Source organism: Macaca nemestrina, chromosome 4 (assembly GCF_043159975.1).
Source record: "Macaca nemestrina isolate mMacNem1 chromosome 4, mMacNem.hap1, whole genome shotgun sequence".
Classification (NCBI taxonomy): Eukaryota; Metazoa; Chordata; class Mammalia; order Primates; family Cercopithecidae; genus Macaca; species Macaca nemestrina.
The window spans coordinates 2,830,432-2,847,835 of NC_092128.1; the positions used below are offsets into that span (position 1 = coordinate 2,830,432).

The window sequence follows — 17,404 nt, forward strand, 5'->3', positions numbered from 1 at the left end:
GTGCCTCCATGCGTCACTGCAAAGGTACTCCTGAGCTAGGCCTCCTGTGTCCTGTCTTCTTCCCTCTACTTTGTCCCCCGTACACTTGCTGGCCCACTCTTCCTGTTGTAGTCAGAGTGCTTTTAGTTGCAAAAACCCAGAAACCCCTTAGGCTAGTTAAGATGGGGAAGGGGGTTTATTTTAAGGGGCAGAAGAACTCATGAAAGCCAAAGACAGGGAGTGAAGGACAGCTGGATCCCCTGGAAGCTGAAAGTGGGGATCACACAGCCAGGAATTAAAACAATGGCTCCTGTTGTAATGTCTTAGTTGTATTCCTCTCATCTGGTAGACTGGCTTCCTCTGCTAAAGAATGACCTAGGATGGCCAGCCTGGCCCCAGTCTTTAAGCTCTCCTAGGCCTGGTGCCCACCTCTCACTGCCTGATTCCTTCTGTATTGATTGGCTCAGATTTCTTTTTCTTTTCTTTTCTTTTTTTGAGATGGAGTGTCTGTTGCCGAGGCTAGAGTGCAGTGGTGAGATCTCGGCTTACCACAACCTCTGCCTCCCGGGTTCAAGAGATTTTCCTGCCTCAGCCTCCTGAGTAGCTGGGACTACAGGCACGTGCCACCATGCCCAGCTAATTTTTGTATTTTTAGTAGAGACGGGATTTCACCATGTTGACCAGGCTGGTCTTGAACTCCTGACCTCAAGTGATCCGCCTGCCTCAGCCTTGCAAAGCGTTGGGATTACAGGCGTAAGCCACTGCGCCTGGCCAAATTTCTAAGAGAAATACTCTTATAGACTCAGCTCAACTTGGTTGGGGGAGAGTCCTTTGCACCTGGTAATCCTTTAAGTTTCTGCGCCAGAAGGTGAAGGTCACAGAATCTGTTGGTCCCTACCCCAGAGTCAAGCGGGGGATTCCTGCAGACTCCACAAGGGTGGGGCAGCAGCTGTGGCTGCCTCTAATACATGCTAACCATTGCTCTGATTTTGTCATTCATTTGCACCAAAAACTTAAACAAAAAATCCTTATTTCTTGCAAGACTGTTTACGACATGGCCTATGGTGTCTCTCTCATCTCACTTGCTGCATTTCTCCTTGCCCAGACACTGCCTCCGTCTCCCCGGGCCGACTGCTGCAGTCCCAAATGCCCTGCTGCTGCCTCAGGACATCTGTACTGGCCGTCTGCAGCCTCAGGGTTCTTCCCCTCCCAGCTGTCAACCTGTCTCACTTTAGCCCCCTCAGGGCTTCACTGAAAGACCACCTTCTCCTCGAGACCTCCCTGTGCACCGTCTCCTGAGGTGGGACGAGAAGAAACACTGACCGTCCCTCCATGGGACTTTGTCTGGCCTCACTCGCATAGTCCAACCGGGTTATGCATTTTGGGGAAGAGTGTCCCCGGTCTTTGGGGAAGACTGCCTACGCCGGTCTGACGGTGAGAGTAAGACCAGACAAACCCCCATTGTGGGACAGTCAATATCTCTCAAAACAGAGGAGGACATGAAAACCCAGGAAGGACTGAGGAACTGTCCCAGAGAGGTGGCTGAAGAGACATGTCAGTGTCATGACAGCCGCACCAGAGAAGGACGTCGGTGGAAGGACCAGTGGTGCCTGGATGGTCTGGAGTTCTGGCAGCAATGGAGCAGCGCTGGGGCCCTGGTTGTAACAGACGGATTCTAGTGACGTAAGATGTTAAGTCTGGGGGAAGCCGAGTGGGGGTACTATCTTTGCAACTTTTCTTTAAATCTAAAACTATTCTGAAGTAAACATTTTATTTTTAAAAAGCACGTGTCCATTACCTCGACATTACTCTTGCATCTTCCCTGCTGCAGCGCCTAGTGAGGGGCCAGCTGCCTGTGGGGCCAGCACTGCCCGCCTGCCCGGGGGCTGCCTCTCCCACCCGCAAAGTCCCCTGCCTTGTGTCGTACGTTCAACTCTCTCCTTCAACTTCTGGAGCCAGTGCTCCTCCTTGATGAAGCTGCCCTGACCTTGAAACACAGGTAGCATTCTTCGTGTCCCAGGACTCCCCTGGGACCTCCTCTCTGCGGCCGGGCGCTAGCAGCTGCCTTGAGACCTCCCGTGCGTCTGATCACATGATGTCCCCAGCTCAGGAATGACTCCCGCTCAATCCTGGACTCCCACAGTGTGAGGTGTAGGACGCCATGGGTGCTTGTTGAGTGGATAAAGCCGAAGGCTCACGTCTTTCCTGCAAAGTCCCCTACCCGTGTCCATTATGAGGTGGTTTTGGGGGAGAAAAGGCCAAGACCACCTTGGCGAGTGGGCTGGGCGTCCTGGATGTTGGAGGTCAGAAGTGAATGATGGACACATGCTGAGACTGAAGCGTCTGGATCTGGATGAATGCTTTAAAAAGAGAGTGTGTGTGTCTGAGGGTGCTGAATTTCCACCTAGGCGCCAGAGAGAGTGACCAGAGGAGGAAGACGACCCCCCGCCCGCCCGCCAAGGGAGAACTTCCCGGCCCCAGCAGAGTCCCGGGCTGCCCTGGCCTCCGCTCTGGAACGTGTGACAAGCACCCACAGCGCGAGCAAGGGGTGAGGCCAGCCCTGCAGACCCCATAGTCACAGCCAGGCCTGGGTGGAGTGTGACTGCCCAGTGGGTGCAGGCCTTCGCAGAGCACCGCAGGCCTGCACCGGGTTGGCATGCGACACGCGGTTTGCGGCTTCCTTCTCAGGCCTGTTCCGGAGTGTGGGAGGCCTGCCAGGAGATCATGAGAGCAGGGGAGAGGAGGACATTCTTTGTGCCCAACCATGGGGAACAGTGTATTTTCCACAGCCTGATGAACTGAAGGGAAATTCAGAGCCAGCGTGCACGAGCTGATAAAAGGGGAGTAGCCCGCTTCTGTTGATCTTATAATGAGTTTGTAAATGCAGACATGCACACATCCCACCTGGTTGCGCTTAGAGACCAGGCATCCAGAGGCCCCCATCCCCTGGGCACAGCTACTGGGCGGTCAGCGGCCAGGGGGACTGACCCGTGCTCACCGGGTGCAGTGCAGGCCTCGGCTGGCTTCCTGCACGCACTGCCTGAAGCTCCCCGAGAGAAGCATTTCCCCGTGAGAACAATACAGCCTTATTGAAGAAACTGAACACTGGGGACCCAGGGGCCGGGTAGCTACAAGCTGAGTCAGTGAGGACAAGGCAGGCAGGAGGCAAGGGGTGTTTCCTCATCGCTTGGTGCCTCCCACAGAGACAGGATCCCCGCAGCCCCACCCGGCCTGTTCATTGTTCAGTCACCCTCAGTGCCTGGCATGGAGCTGGACTTAGGAGGTGCTGGGTGGCGTGTTTGGAAGGAATGGCCTAGAACCAACCTGTGGGAGGGCCCGGATGTGTGACCTCTCCTAGCAAGCCTTTCTTCCTCAAGGAGCAGAGTGTCGGTCACGTTGCCCGCAGTAGGGCCACACACGTTTATTCTCCTCCCTTTCCTCTCCAGAGCTTCGGAGAGGTTGATGGTGACCTGGGGAGGGTAACATGAGAAAGGGTGGGGATAGCAGGTTTGACTAGGTCAGATGCTAAGTTGGCAAGCATTAGGGTTGCCAGGTAAAATCCAAGATGCCCAGGTAATTTGAGTTTCTTGGAAACCTGGCTAGAAGGTGGTTCTCATGAACTTGGGATGTGGGTTGGAGGCCTGCAGGTAGCAGCTGGTCTCATGTGGAAGATGTGTTTTTCACAGCTGCAGACCCGAGCCCTCGCCTCCAATGCCTTCCCACAGACACATGCTGCTGGACACTAGTTACGAGAGTTTTGGGAGCCGCTGCCCCGTCGGCGCAGTGCCGTCTTCACGCTGCCAGGGCAGCCTGGTTTGGGACGAGCATGGGGGCGCAGGTGGGGAGGAGACACAGGTCTTCAGACCTCAGGTCCCACCTTTCCTGGGATTCTCCTTCGAGCTCAGGCATGAGTTTCTCCTGTGGCTGTACTTAGAGGGTCTGAAGTTCTGCATTGTGACCTAGACTCTGTGGAGAATTATTGGAGAGAGAGCAGGGATGAGTGACTCAAATCCCTGCTTAGAAACCACACATTGTTACTGCTGAAAGGAGGCATCCACATCACTGTTATGTTGCCTTGTGCCGCGGATGGGGAACTGAGGCCGAGAAGGTTCAATGAGATACTCAATGAAGAGTCTCATGGTTCTCTTGCCTGATCGTCCCCACACTCAGGGACAGATGGGAGGATTGGTGCTATTGGAACATAGCCAGGGTCTGGCTTTCCTCAGGTTTGAAGGTGGCATTTGTAAATGTACATGTAGGAAAACAGTGATTGCTTCTGAAAGGCATGAGACAGAGTGAGCAATGAGAGAAAGATGGCACAGGCAGCTGTGTTGATTTTTGAGACCAAAAGGCCTGAGACAGAGTGAGCAATGAGAGAAAGATGGCACAGGCAGCTGTGTTTGAGAAAAGGACTCGGCTCTCGCCCTAATACAAAGTGTTGATATCACCTTGAACGATACAGGGCAAATGAAATCAGCTGCTTGGAGATTACAAAGTTAATTAAATATGGAGAAGTGAATTACACCCCGACATCTCAGATCCCCAGAGGGACGGCTGCGTGGATGGGCTCTGGGACTCCCAGAATTCCATGGTTGAGGGGCCTAAAGGGCCGAGCACTTGGTCCAGCTCCACTCGGACACTAGAGGCTGCTCTAGTCAGTCTTTGCCTGAGCTCATTACTAAGGGGAAATCCATCCCTTGTTTTCTCTCTCTCTCTCTCTCTTTTTTTTTTCGACAGTTAAAATATTTTAAATCAAAAAGACAGAGAATTAAAAATGCTGATGAGTATGTGGAGAAAGGGGAACCGTTGTCGCTGATGATAGAAATGTAAATCAGTATTGCCACTGTTAAAAAATAATGTGGAGGTTTCTCAAAAACCTAAAAATAGAATTATGCTATGATCCAGCAGTTCCACTGCTGAATATATATCTAAAGGAAAGGAAATTAATATATCAAAAATTTCTTTTTCTTTGGGTGGATACCCAGTAGTGGGATTGATGGGTCAAATGCATCCCTTGTTTTCTAAAGCAGGTAATTTTTGTTCCCAGGCATGAGTAGAAGTTTTGCTTAATCACATTTATGTGTAACTTACCCATTACCGGCAAGCCAGGAGACCACATACCTAGGGGAGAAAACAATATCAGTTACCCAATGCCTTCTTCATTCACACTTAGTTTGAGATGACAAATTCTCCAAGTTCCTTTTTGTTGAGAGCAAAGCATCTATTTCCTATCTGCAGGAAGCGGAACTGGCACCTCCACGAGATACTCCTTAAGATTTTACCTGGAACATCCATTTAATTGAATACTTCATACAATGCTACTGTTTTTCACATTTTGAAGTTATAGTTGAGAATGTAGAAGTCACTTGGGGTTGTTTGCTGGGCTATAAAACCTGTGGTGGCTAAGATGGTATTTGACTGAAGAAAAAGAACAGATTCAGAATGAAGATTGTATTATTTTGGAAATGTTGGTTTTACTTGTTTTAAGAAAAAAAATTATTTTATCCAACATGGTGCTGTTTGCATATTCATTTCCTTGACAAGTAACAAAGTTATTGAAAAGACTATTTCTTTGGACCCTTTGATCACTGTGGCTTAGTAAGGTTGGAGACCTGCAGGCTCTGAACTAAAGACACAGATCTGGCCAGAAAATCCAGTTTTATTTAACTCAGCAAGTTTGATTTGACTCAGGCTGGGTCACTCTTTGTTTTTTTTTTTTTGTTTATTTTTTATTATACTTTAAGTTCTGGGGTACATGTGCAGAACACGTGGGCTTGTTACATAGATATACATATGCCATGGTGGTTTGCTGCACCCATCAACTCATTATTTACGTTAGGTATTTCTCCTAATGTTATGCCTCCCCTAGCTTCCCACCCCCCAACAGGCTCCAGTGTATGATGGTCCCCTCCCTGTGTCCATGTGTTCTCATTGTTCAACTCCCACTTATGAGTGAGAATATGCAGTGTTTGATTTTCTGTTCTTGTGTCAGTTTGCTGAGAGTGATGGTTTCCAGCTTCATCCATCTCCCTGCAAAGGATATGAACTCATCCTTTTTCATGGCTGCATAGTATTCCTTGGTGTATATGTGTCACATTTTCTTTATCCAGTCTGTCATTGATGGGCATTTGGGTTGGTTCCAAGTCTTTGCTATTGTGAACAGTGCTGCAGTGAACATACGTGTGCATGTGTCTTTATACTAGAACAATTTATAATCCTTTGGGTATATACCCAGTAATGGGATTGCTGGATCCAATGGTATTTCTGATTCTAGATCTTGAGGAGTCGCCACACTGTCTTCCACAGTGGTTGAACTGATTTACACTGCTACCAACAGTGTAAAAGCATTCCTATTTCTCCACATCCTCTTCAGCATCTGTTGTTTCCTGACTTTTTAATGATTGCCATTCTAACTGGCATGAGATGATATCTCATTGTGGTTTTGATTTGCATTTCTCTAATGAGCAGTGATGAGCTTTCTTTTCATGTTTATTGGCAGCAAAAATGTCTTCTTTTGAGAAGTGTGTGTTCATATCCTTCTCCCATTTTTTGATGGGGTTGTTTTTTTCTTATAAATTTGTTTAAGTTCCTTGTAGATTCTGGATATTAGACCTTTGTCAGATGGATAGATTGCAAAAATTTTCTCCCATTCTGTAGGTTGCCAGTTCACTCTGATACTAGTTTCCTTTGCTGTGCAGAAGCTCTTTAGTTTAATTAGATCCCATTTGTCAATTTTGGCTTTTGTTACCATTGTTTTTGATGTTTCAAACTATACTACAAGGCTACAGTAACCAAAACAGCTGGTACTGGTACCAAAACAGATATATAGACCAATAGAACAGAACAGAGGCCTCAGAAATAACACTACACATCTACAACCATCTGATCTTTGAAAAACCTGATGAAACAAGCAATGGGGAAAGGATTCCCTATTTAAGAAATGGTTTTGTGAAAACTGGCTAGCCATATGCAGAAAACTGAAACTGGACCCCTTCCTTACACCTCTTACAAAAAAATTCACTCAAGATGGATTAAAGACTTAAATGTTAAGACCTAAAACCAGAAAAACGCTAGAAGAAAACCTAGGCAATATACCATTCAGGACATAGGCATGGGCAAAGGCTTCATGGTCAGGTCACTCTTAATTATTATTTTTTATTTGAGATGGAGTTTCACTCTGTCACCCAGGCTGGAGTGCAGTGGCCTGATCTCAGCTCACTGCAACCTCTGCCTCCCAGCTTCAAGCAATTCTCCTGCCTCAGCCTCCCAAGTAGCTGGGATTACAGGCACCTGCCACCATGCCCAGGCCAGGTCACTCTTTATGAGTCAGACAGACAGGTGAATGGGATGTTGGCCTGAGCCTTGAGAAACTGATAACAGGGAGGGTAAAAGGGACCATGAGACGGGGCTAGAAAGAACAGAGAACCAAGCATGTTCCACAGGAGGGTGGAGAGAGACAAAAAGAAGAAAGGTGAGAAAGTTTGATTCTGACATTTGGGGTAGCGTCCTTGGAGACCAGCATGAGGCCAAAATGTATCTAATTCCACCACAGTTCTCTGTTGTCTGCATTGACTATGGGATTGAAAAAATATTTTGGAGCATTCCTGCTACTTTACCTTGGAGAAGATACTTCTCAGAGGCCGAAAAACAGCAATTTTCTCTGCTGGTTGAATGCATTATCCTCACCTTTGGCTTCCACATGACAGAAAGCAAGCTTGCCTTGATTCTTGGTATCGATTTCCAAATATGAAAGCAGTACTTGGAATTTTCGAAGCTTCTAAACAGATCTGGTGCAAAGAGGCAAGCCTTTTTCCATCTTCTTCCAAATGATCTTTAGAAAACGATGAAGAGCTTTGAGCTAATATCATACAACAAGCCAGCCCTATCCCCTGCTCATTCATTCATTTTGGTACAATTGAGGTTTCTGTGTAGAATCGGAACTTTTCTGAGACCCGTCATTGGGATGTCTCATTGGCATCACACAAACTTGAAGCCTGCATTAGTGAGGGTGAGCTTCCTTTTTACAGTCAACTCCTTTAAAGCCAATACATATTTTGGTAAAAAATTTATGTTTTAAAATATATATAATGGGTAAGCAAGATATGCTGCTGACTCTGAGGTTTCTTCCACGTCTGAGAAAGCAATAGGAAGTTTTGGCAGAGGGAGTTGCCTAGAGGCAGGATGGATCTGAACAGCGCTCCGCCACTTGCTGCAGAAGAGTTGATCCAAAATGTACACACCAGACGCTTTCAAACAGTGGAATTTTTCTACAAGAAGTCAAAAATGACAACACAGAGGCATAACATGACACTAGACTTTTTATTAAAATCACCATGCTCTTTCAGAGAGAAGGAGCTCCGTTCAGGAAATACTGTTCTTGTGGAATGAGTCAGGTCTGAAAATTCTGGGTCAATGCTCCTCTAAGACCTTAATAATTGTGGTTATTAGAAATCTGGGTCTCCGTGGAGGAGAACAGAAAACATTTAGATGCAAATATTAATAGTTAAGTCTCATACAAACTTGAGTTTGGGACAGTTTCCAAAAGAATGGAAAGAGAGGAACCAGTCAAAACAATGCATGGAAAGAGTGACTGGCGAGACACAGGCGGTATGCAGCGTGCGGGTGTGTGTGTCTGTCTCTGGGTGTGTCTCCGTGTGAGTCTCTATGTGTCTGTGTGTCTGCATGTGTGTCTGTGTGTATCTGTGTCTGCGTGTATGTTTTCCTGTGTCCATGTGTGTTTGCGTATCTGTGTGTCTGTGTATCTGTGTGTCTCTCTCTCTGTGTCTATGTGTGTCCCTATCTCTGTGCATATCTGTGTGTGCACCTATGTGTCTATATGTATGCGTCTGTATGTGTTAGTGTGTCTGTATTTCTGTGTGCACCTATGTGTCTCTGTGTGTGTGTCTGTGTGTGTGTCTCTGTGTCTGTGTGTGTCAGTGAGTGTGTCTGTGTGTGTGCACCTGTTCGTCTCTGTGTGTCTTTGTGTCAGTGTGTTTGTGAGTGTCCTTGTGTCTGTGTGTACCTGTGTGTAAGTGTGTCTGTGTCTCTGTGTCTGTGCACCTATGTGTATCTGTGTATTTGTCTGTGAGTGTATCTGTGTTTGTGTGTGTGTTTTCTGTGTCTGTGTGTGTACCTGCCTGTGTCCCTGTATCTATGTATGTGTCTATGTGCATATCTGTGTGTGTCTGTGTGTGCATACCTCTGTGTCTCTGTATTTGTGTGTGTGTGTGTGTCTGTGAGTGCATCTGTATCTGTGTGTCTGTGTATTTGTGTGTCTATGAGGTGTCTGTGTGTGGGTTTGTGCATGTCTCTGTGTGTGTGTGTGTCTGTGTGTGTGTGTGTCTGTCTGTATCTGTGTGACTGTAGTGTGTCTATATCTGTGTGTCTGTGTCTGTATCTGTGTGTCGCTGGTCTGTGTGTGTGTGTCTCTGTGCATCTGTGTGTGTCTGTGTGTTTGTGAGTGTGTCTGTATCTGTGTGTCTGTGTGACTGCGAGTGTCTGTGTGTGTCTGGGTGTGCGTGTATGTGTCACTGTGTCTGTGTCTCTGTATGTGCCTGTGTGTCTGTGAGTGTGTTTGTATCTGTGCGTGTGTGTCTGGGTGTGTGTCTGTGTGTTTGTACATGTCTCTGTGTGTGTGTGTATCTGGGTGTCTGTCTCTGTGTGTGTGTGTGTGTGTGTGTGCATGTCTCTGTGTGAGTGTGTCTGTATCTATGTGTGTGTCTGTGTGTGCATGTCTCCGTGTCTGTGAGTTTGTGAGCGTATAGCTGTGTGTGTGTGTTTGAGTGTGTCTGTGTGTCTGTATCTGTGTGTGTGTCTGGGTGTGTGTCAGTGTGTTTGTGCATGTTTCTGTGTCTGTGTGTTTGTGTCTCTGTGTGTCTGTATCTGTGTGTGTGTGTGTGTCTGGGTGTGCACCTGTGTGTGTTTCCCTGTGCACCCCCCTTCCCACCAGGCAATCTGCCGTGCATGCAGGGAGCCCGGGGAGGGCTCGTCATCTGGGAGTGTCAGCAGACACCGCAGCCATCCGCAGCAAGCATCCACCTGCTCCGCGGGCGTCTTTTTCAAGCGAGTTCAGCTCACCTCTGCTTCTCTTGGTTTTCCTTTGCTTAATTGCAGGTGATGATTCAAAAAAGCCTTCACCTGTTTGCGCCTGGCTTTCATCTTTCGCAGACAAAGCAGGCTGGGGCCTGGGCCTTGATCTGTGGCGTGCTCAGGGCCTGGGTATTAAAGGGGCTGGATCACCCTCAGGCTTTCAAGGGTTTTTTTTTTTTTTTTTTGTTAAATAGATGAGCATGTATAATAAATCGAAGCTTTGTTATTTGGCAGATTTTTTTATATTTGTTATTCTTCTATCAGTGCAGAGACTGGTGGGGGGTGGGGGTCACCTTCTCTCTCCCCTCCACGGCCCAGATTTGCCTTGGGATCATAATGGACAGATTTTAAGATTATAAATACTTTTGTTATGTTTCTGTTTCTTCAATAAGAGCCCTAAATACAAGTGTCCAAGTGTCTAGATGTCCAGTGTTAGTGCAGCCGCGTCTGCAGCGGGCTGAGGGACGTGGCCCCGGAGGACTGACTGCTGCACTCCCCGCGTCTTCGGGCCAAGAGTGCTTGGCCGGAAGGCGAGGCCGTCCCCACCCAGGCTCAGCCTCTCAGCCCCCAGCTGCCTCCTGGTCCGTGGCAGGGGCTCTGCAAGTTCCTCTTTGTTGGATGTTGGCTGTTCATTCATCCCCGTGTAGTTTTCTTGTTCATTTCTGTGGAATGTTATTTTGTCCAAAGCAGAACCGAAGGAATTTACGAAGTATAGGTATTGTGCTTGGGAGCGACTTGCCTTGGAGAAGCACACCACACCTCGGAAAGATAAACGCGCACGGCCCCGAAGCCGGGACATCTACCAGTAATCAATTTCAGACACGCTTGCCTGGATCTGTAGACAGACTGGACTGTAAGATTGTATGGCTCCTGTTTTCTGTGTGGAAAGGGGAGTGCTGAATGTATCTCCGATGCTTCTGTTACATACCAGAATATAAAATGACGTGTGTGTGTGTGTGTGTGTGTGAAGTGCACGTGTGTACTGATATATTCATTTTGCAGTGGGCAAAAGGGAACATTTATCAAATACTTTCTTTTTTCTTTTTCTTCCAGTAAGTCAACTCTTACTCTCGATAGTGTGTGGACAAGTCACGGAATATACAGGAAGGTTGTGTTGACTTTGTTTTCAGTCCTCACCCCTCTTCTTGGGTTGAGGTGATCGAACTCTGCCCGTACTTGCTAAAACGCTCCACTCTGTTTTAATTCTTTGTAAATAAAACAGAGCTCCCCCTCCCCCGCATGGTGGCTTATTCCTGTAGTTCCATTCACTGCCACGTTCAGCCTAATCACATCTCCTGGAAATAATATGAGAAAGTTATGCTGTTTTACTCCATCAGATTTAATAAGTTTGGATGGTTTCCAAGTACTAGGCATTAATCACACTTAAACCCGGGCCTTGATAGTTCATCCACCCGGAGTATTCATGTCAGAGACATAAAACAATCTGCTTTAATGCTCAGAGTCCTCTTGAAACTGAACACTTGCCTCGTGTTAATAAAACTTGCTTTCTACAGTGGGGCTGGGAGAGGACGGGGCATGGGGATTTTTATATCATGTCAAGCATTTCATGGGTGCATTTTCCTGCCCTTGTACTTTCTAAACCCAGTTTTAAAGCTTTGCAGAATTATATGAAAAAAAGTATGCAACAAGGTAAGCCTGGAATAAGGAAGAATTAGTCACACCTTGGCAGCACCCAGAGTTTGGTTTACATCAAAGCGGCGGAGAGAACGTTGTCCTTCCGACCTGACAGCTCTCCTCAGCTCAGGGTTTCCACTGTGGGATGACAGTGAAATTGGACGCAACATTTATCCATTTTCCGGTGGGTGGGTGTGATGTGCCCTCTCTGTACAACTCTCCAGGACAGAAGGTGGGGGCTGCGGGGAGACAGACGGATGGAAACTGACACACACAATGCTTTCTTCATCGCCCATCTACGTTTGGTCTGTTCCTTAGGTTGGTTTGTGGGTTCCTTTGACATGGGCTTCCTTTTATTGCAATCTTCCCTCCATCCCCGTGAAGAGAATGCTTTCTAAAACACTTCCCATTGTTTTGTTTAGAAATGAACATCCGGGAGGATCATTTTAATATTTAACCAGAGTGACAAATGTTTTCTCTCGTTAGTATTTAGCTAAAGATTCTACCGTGTCATGAAGGGAAATCTGGTCAGGTGGACAAAGAGTGCGTTGAGGACATCCGGGTGCCAGTGGGTGGTGTTTGTTGATGCTGGGGTACCTGCTAAGTGCTTTTGATTCTCAGTCTATAGAATGTGGCTGCTGCAGGCTGTGCCCACCTGGCTGTGAGACACAAACATCGGTTACACTGTGCACTTGGTCCTTAAAGCCTCTAGGACAGCATTCCCCAACCTTTGTGGCCCCAAAGACCAGTTTCGTGGAAGACAGTTTTTCCATGGACAGGGAGGGGGGATAGTTCTGAGGTGATTCAAGCGCCTTAACATTTATTGTTCATTTTATTTCTATTATTATTGTTATATGGTAACACAGAATGAAATCATTATAAAACCCACCGTGATGTGGAATCAGTGGGAGCCCTGAACTTGTTTTCCTGCAACTAGATGGTTCCATCTGGGGTTTATGGGAGACAGTGACAGATCATCAGGCATTACAGTAACATGATCCTCTCATGTGCAGTTCACAGTAGGGTTTGTGCACCTTTGGGAATCTAATGCTATTGCTGATCTGACAGGAGGCGGAGCCCAGGCGGTAATGTAGGTGATGGGGAGCGGCTGTCAATACAGAGGAAGCTTTGCTCACTGGCCCACTGCTTACCTCTTGCTGTGTGGCCCAGCTCCTAACAGGCCACGGACTCGTATCATTGGGGAGCTGGGCACCCCTGCTCTAGGAAATACAAGACGTGGCCATCTCTGATACAAGATGGTATACATGCTAAGTGTGGAGGTAGCACATGTGTGTTTAACATCATGAAACACAAGGCAGTGTCTACCAGCTGCTAAGTGGGGTGGGAAGATGAGATGATGAATTTGAGATGTTCTGAGAATGACAGGCTAGGCTCGGAGGCGTCCAGCAGCTGGAAAGTCCAAAAGGGAGGGAGGCCGTTCCTCACCCTGCTCTGATTTCAAAGTCCCTGCTCCTTCTACTCTTTTCACAATTCCCTGATCCTCCCGCAGGCCCGGGCCTGGCTTTCCATTGGCTCTCACGTGCTGCTGCCGCTGGAGGATTTTCTGGGAGAGTGCGTGTCTGCTCTTTATTTTGTCGAATGACGATTACACATGCAAGAGATTCCAGCCTCAATCTGGGAATGCAATAAATGACCTGGGCTGAAACAAACAAAAACACGCAAACACAACAAATGAAACAAATCTTAACACGACCTGGGCATTTCTATTCATGTGGTGGTTGACTAACATGAGGCACGGTAGATTTCTGAGTAATTGTGTTCCTCTTCTTTATAATCCATGCTGAAAAAGAAGTCTGTCTTTAGAAAATATGGCTCAGAGAGAGATGGAATTCATTTGCTTCAATTGCATGAACATCTGAAATCAGCACCTGTCTGGGTATTAGTGTTCTGAGTTTAGAAGGTGTTTAGCTGGCTGTGTGTTTGTATACACGTAAACCCAGAATTGATTTGAGACACACGTGCACATCAGCAAGTCGCGGTGGAGTTTGGTGGCACACCTTGCGATGCTGATGGTGATGCTGGGAGAGAGGGCTTACGCCTCCCAGGGAGCTTGCAATTTGCATGGTAGTTGTAATCCTTCCTGAAAAATGTCTTGATTCACGTGACATCCGACTGGGCAATACCCTGCATTGTGTGATTTCATCCCTTAGACATTGATTTAAGAAATATTTATTGAATGTCTGTGATGAGCTGGCCACCTTCCAGATGATAGAAATAGAGGAATGAGCAAAACAGAGCAAGTCCCTGCTTTCACGGGAAGGAGGAAGACAGAAAATACTAATAAAAAAAGATAACTTATAAATAATAAAATAGGATTGACAAGTGCGGTGAAGAATGAGTGTAGGGTAGGGAGACAGAGGCAACAGGTAGAAGGTTGTCATCTACTGTGGTCAGGGAGGGCCCATTGGCACAGGACACTCCAGCAGAGACCCTCACTTGAGTGAGGGAGGGAGCCTTGGAGGTATCCTAAGGAAGGAACATTCTAGAAGGACTAGTGAGTGCAAAGCCCCTGAAGTAAGAGTGTGCCTAGTGTGTTCAGGAAACATCTATTGTTCTCCTTCAGTATACATTATTGTCCATATAGATTTTTAAAAATGTAACCAGAATGTTCAAGTGTAAACAAATTGCCTTCCCAGGCAGATTTATAACTATTTGAGGGCTGGAACTACATATTATAAATGTATCTTGTACTTTTTAAATGTCTAGCCCAATGTTGAACCCATACTAGGTAATCATCAAGTACGTGTTAAATTTGATGGAATCAGTGACTTAAGATATGAAATTAATATTAACCATAATGCAGTGAATGTGGAGTTGACATAGGGCATTTTTCCAGGAAAAGAAAAAAAGTTAGCCATCTCAACCTTCCTTTTCAGTTGCCCCTAATGTTAAGATTTTATATAGTCTCCTCAGGCTCAAGTTAATTATCAAACACTGTCCCAGGAAATGGCCAAAACTGTATATTTGATATAATTGTTCTGACTGTAGAATATCTGTAAGATTACAGTTCTGTCCTCATAGATTCTACAGTTTAGCAGAATCAAATGGACAGTGACAACATCCTAATTATAGTGCAGTGACACGCAATATGCATTTTGGAAATTAATGTTGAATTCACTGTAATTTTTATTATCATTTCACTATCTATGAACATACACACCAACACATCACATTGTACGTCTTAGATATGTACCATTTTTATTTGTGAAGTATACCTCACTAAAGCTTGGGGGGCGGTGGGAAAGGCGGGAAAGGCATGTTTTCCTTTAGAGCAGAGCTGTGCCCTGGAAAGGAGTGCATGTGATGATGGAAAGGAAGGAAAAGCTCTTCATGCACGTGGGGATTTCCGGCTTAGAGGGAATCTGCGGTAAATCACGGGAAGCCGGGAATCCTCATGAGAGTACTCAGCCCCGGCTGATGTGGAAGCCGTGTGAGTGCAAGCTTGCGTTTCTCTGTGTCATGTAGTGCTGTGTGGAAGAACATTCCAGAAGGGTTGGGGCACAGAGGCCCTGAGCTGGACGGTTCTCGGAACAATAGGGAATGTCAAGGCCACCCTCTTGTATTCCTGCAGTCCCCGCTGTCTGTACAAACCTCCATTCATCGAAGCCAGGCTCTTAATAATGGGCAGACAGACATTGGACTGTACAGCTCACACGACCACTGCATGCTGTGATGTCTGCAGGACCGAAGGCAATCTGGAGGAGGCAGATGGGGGGCAGTGGGGGTTGGGGGGCATAAGGAAAGGTGAGGAAGGATTTCTGGCATCTCCCCAGGTGGAGCCCCTCAGCTGAGGATCTGAGTAAGCCTCATGAGCAACCCATAAGCAGGGCCAGCGGCATGGTTTGCAGGGCCCAGTGCAAAAGGAACCTGTGGGACCCCTTGTTAACAAACGGTGAAAAATGTGGAGACTCTGATGGCAGAGGGTGAAGTCAGCTGACCCCGTGGATGGGGCTGTGCTTCTGGGTAGGGTCTGCCGCAGCCACTGAGGCCTAATCCCGTGGGGACCCTGCGGGGACCACGCCTCAGGGTGGCCCCCTGAGGAGGGGGTATTTATTCACAACTCTCATCCCTTTGGGGCTGTGGTTGAGGCTGTCTTGTGCGCTTTAGCTCCCTTGCGTTTCTGGCCTGCCCTGCGTACATGGGCTGAGCATGCTCCTGGGGCCGAAGAACATGTCGGGCAGACAACACAGGAATGCACCTTACCTGTGGACTGTCTGTGATGACCTCCAGGGTGGCTGAGGCAGGTCACCAAAGCACAGCCGTGGAGGCCTGGCTTGACAGGCCCCTGTAAAGAAGACTCTTTGGCCGGGAATCTGCAGTAACTTGGAGCTCCTGTTCTGCTGCTTCTCCAGGATGAGCCTTCAGGCTGAGGGCACTGCACACGCAACCCAGCTCTGGGTGGGCAGAACGGGTTATCTGCTCAGAGCCCTGACCCCCGTGGAGAGGGGCTGAAGAGGGGTGGAATGGTGGCAGGAATCCCTGGACGAGGGTCAGGAAGAAAAGCCTGTACATGGAGGCTCTGCATGGAAAGAATGAACCAAAAAATGCAAGAAAGAGGCCATCTGTGGCAGTACTAGTCCTTGTTCCAGCACTCTTGGGAATATTAAAACTACCTGCCAGAATTTCGTTTAACATAAAACGACCATTCAGTAACATTTTACTAGTTCCCGTGAAATGTGTAGCCCCAGACGCGAATGCCCCCAAGTTCTGAATCGTGTGACTGTCACTTGCCTCAGTCTTTCTTAGAAATAACTTGGATTTTGTAAATTTGAATTTTAGAACATGATGTTCTGGGAGGCAGGTACATACACAGATGCATGGTGATGGTACAGGTGCACACACCTGTCATTGCACGTGGTTGCTTTTTGGTGACGAGAGCAGCTAGAACCCCCTTATTTATAGAAAATCCCCGATGCAATGGAATCGTCTCAAGTGTCACCGCATGCTGCGCCCTGGCGCTGTGTGCTCGGCATCCTGCATAGCTGGTGTTTTGTATCCTTTGACCTTGGTTCCCCATTCCTGTCCCTGCCCATGTGGTAACCCCTGCTTCGTCCTCTCTGTGTCTCTGAGCTCTTTTTTCTTTGTAGTCCACACCTGAGTGAGAGTGTGCGGCACTTTTCTCACGTTTGCCTCCATCTTCGGTTCTCCCTGGGAAGGTGAATATTCTCTCCTTGTTTTCCTCCTCTGGGCGGGGATGGTGCTGTGTGCTTGCGGCGGTTCCAATTCTGGGCACCCAGGAAGAATCTCTGTTGGAGCCAGGCATCACCTCCAGGCTGGAGCCAGGGACTGAGGGATCCTGGCAGGCTTTCCATGATGGCTTGGTGGGGGCCACTCCTCTGGGCTCCTTAGGCAATGGTGTCTCAGGTGGGAATCGCGTTGTCCAGGCTGTGGGCATTTGCTATCTAACCACACCATGTCTTCCTCAATACCACAGCCCCTGCACCCATCCGCACACATGCACCCACCTGACACACTGCCGGGGGTCCGCCCTGAAGGTGCTCTCCGGCGGGGGTTTCTGGGATGAGCAGTCCCACTGGCCCGGCTCTCACGGAGCCTGCATCCTGCTGGGAACATGAAGTCCAGGCAAGTGAATGCTGGGTTGGCAGTGGGGACAGTGAGCAGGGCTGTGAAGGAGCAAAAGGTGTGCTGAGGAGAGAGAGCCAGGGGATGGTTCAAATGG

General features: G+C 47.8%; 1 long non-coding RNA gene across 5 annotated transcripts in view; it reads left to right on the forward strand.

Annotated features, from left to right (window-relative positions):
- Nucleotides 1-17,404, forward strand: part of LOC105474968 (uncharacterized) — a 244,328-nt gene that overhangs the window by 132,010 nt on the left and 94,914 nt on the right. For 2 of the 5 annotated variants that reach the window (XR_011621817.1, XR_011621812.1), the window contains exon 6: nt 1,085-15,411. The exons of 2 other annotated variants lie outside the window; for them this stretch is intronic. This is a non-coding gene — a long non-coding RNA (uncharacterized lncRNA). Of the gene's footprint in view, nt 1-1,084; nt 15,412-17,404 lie in introns of those variants that run through there. One more of the 5 variants, XR_011621813.1, reaches the window with a different exon arrangement.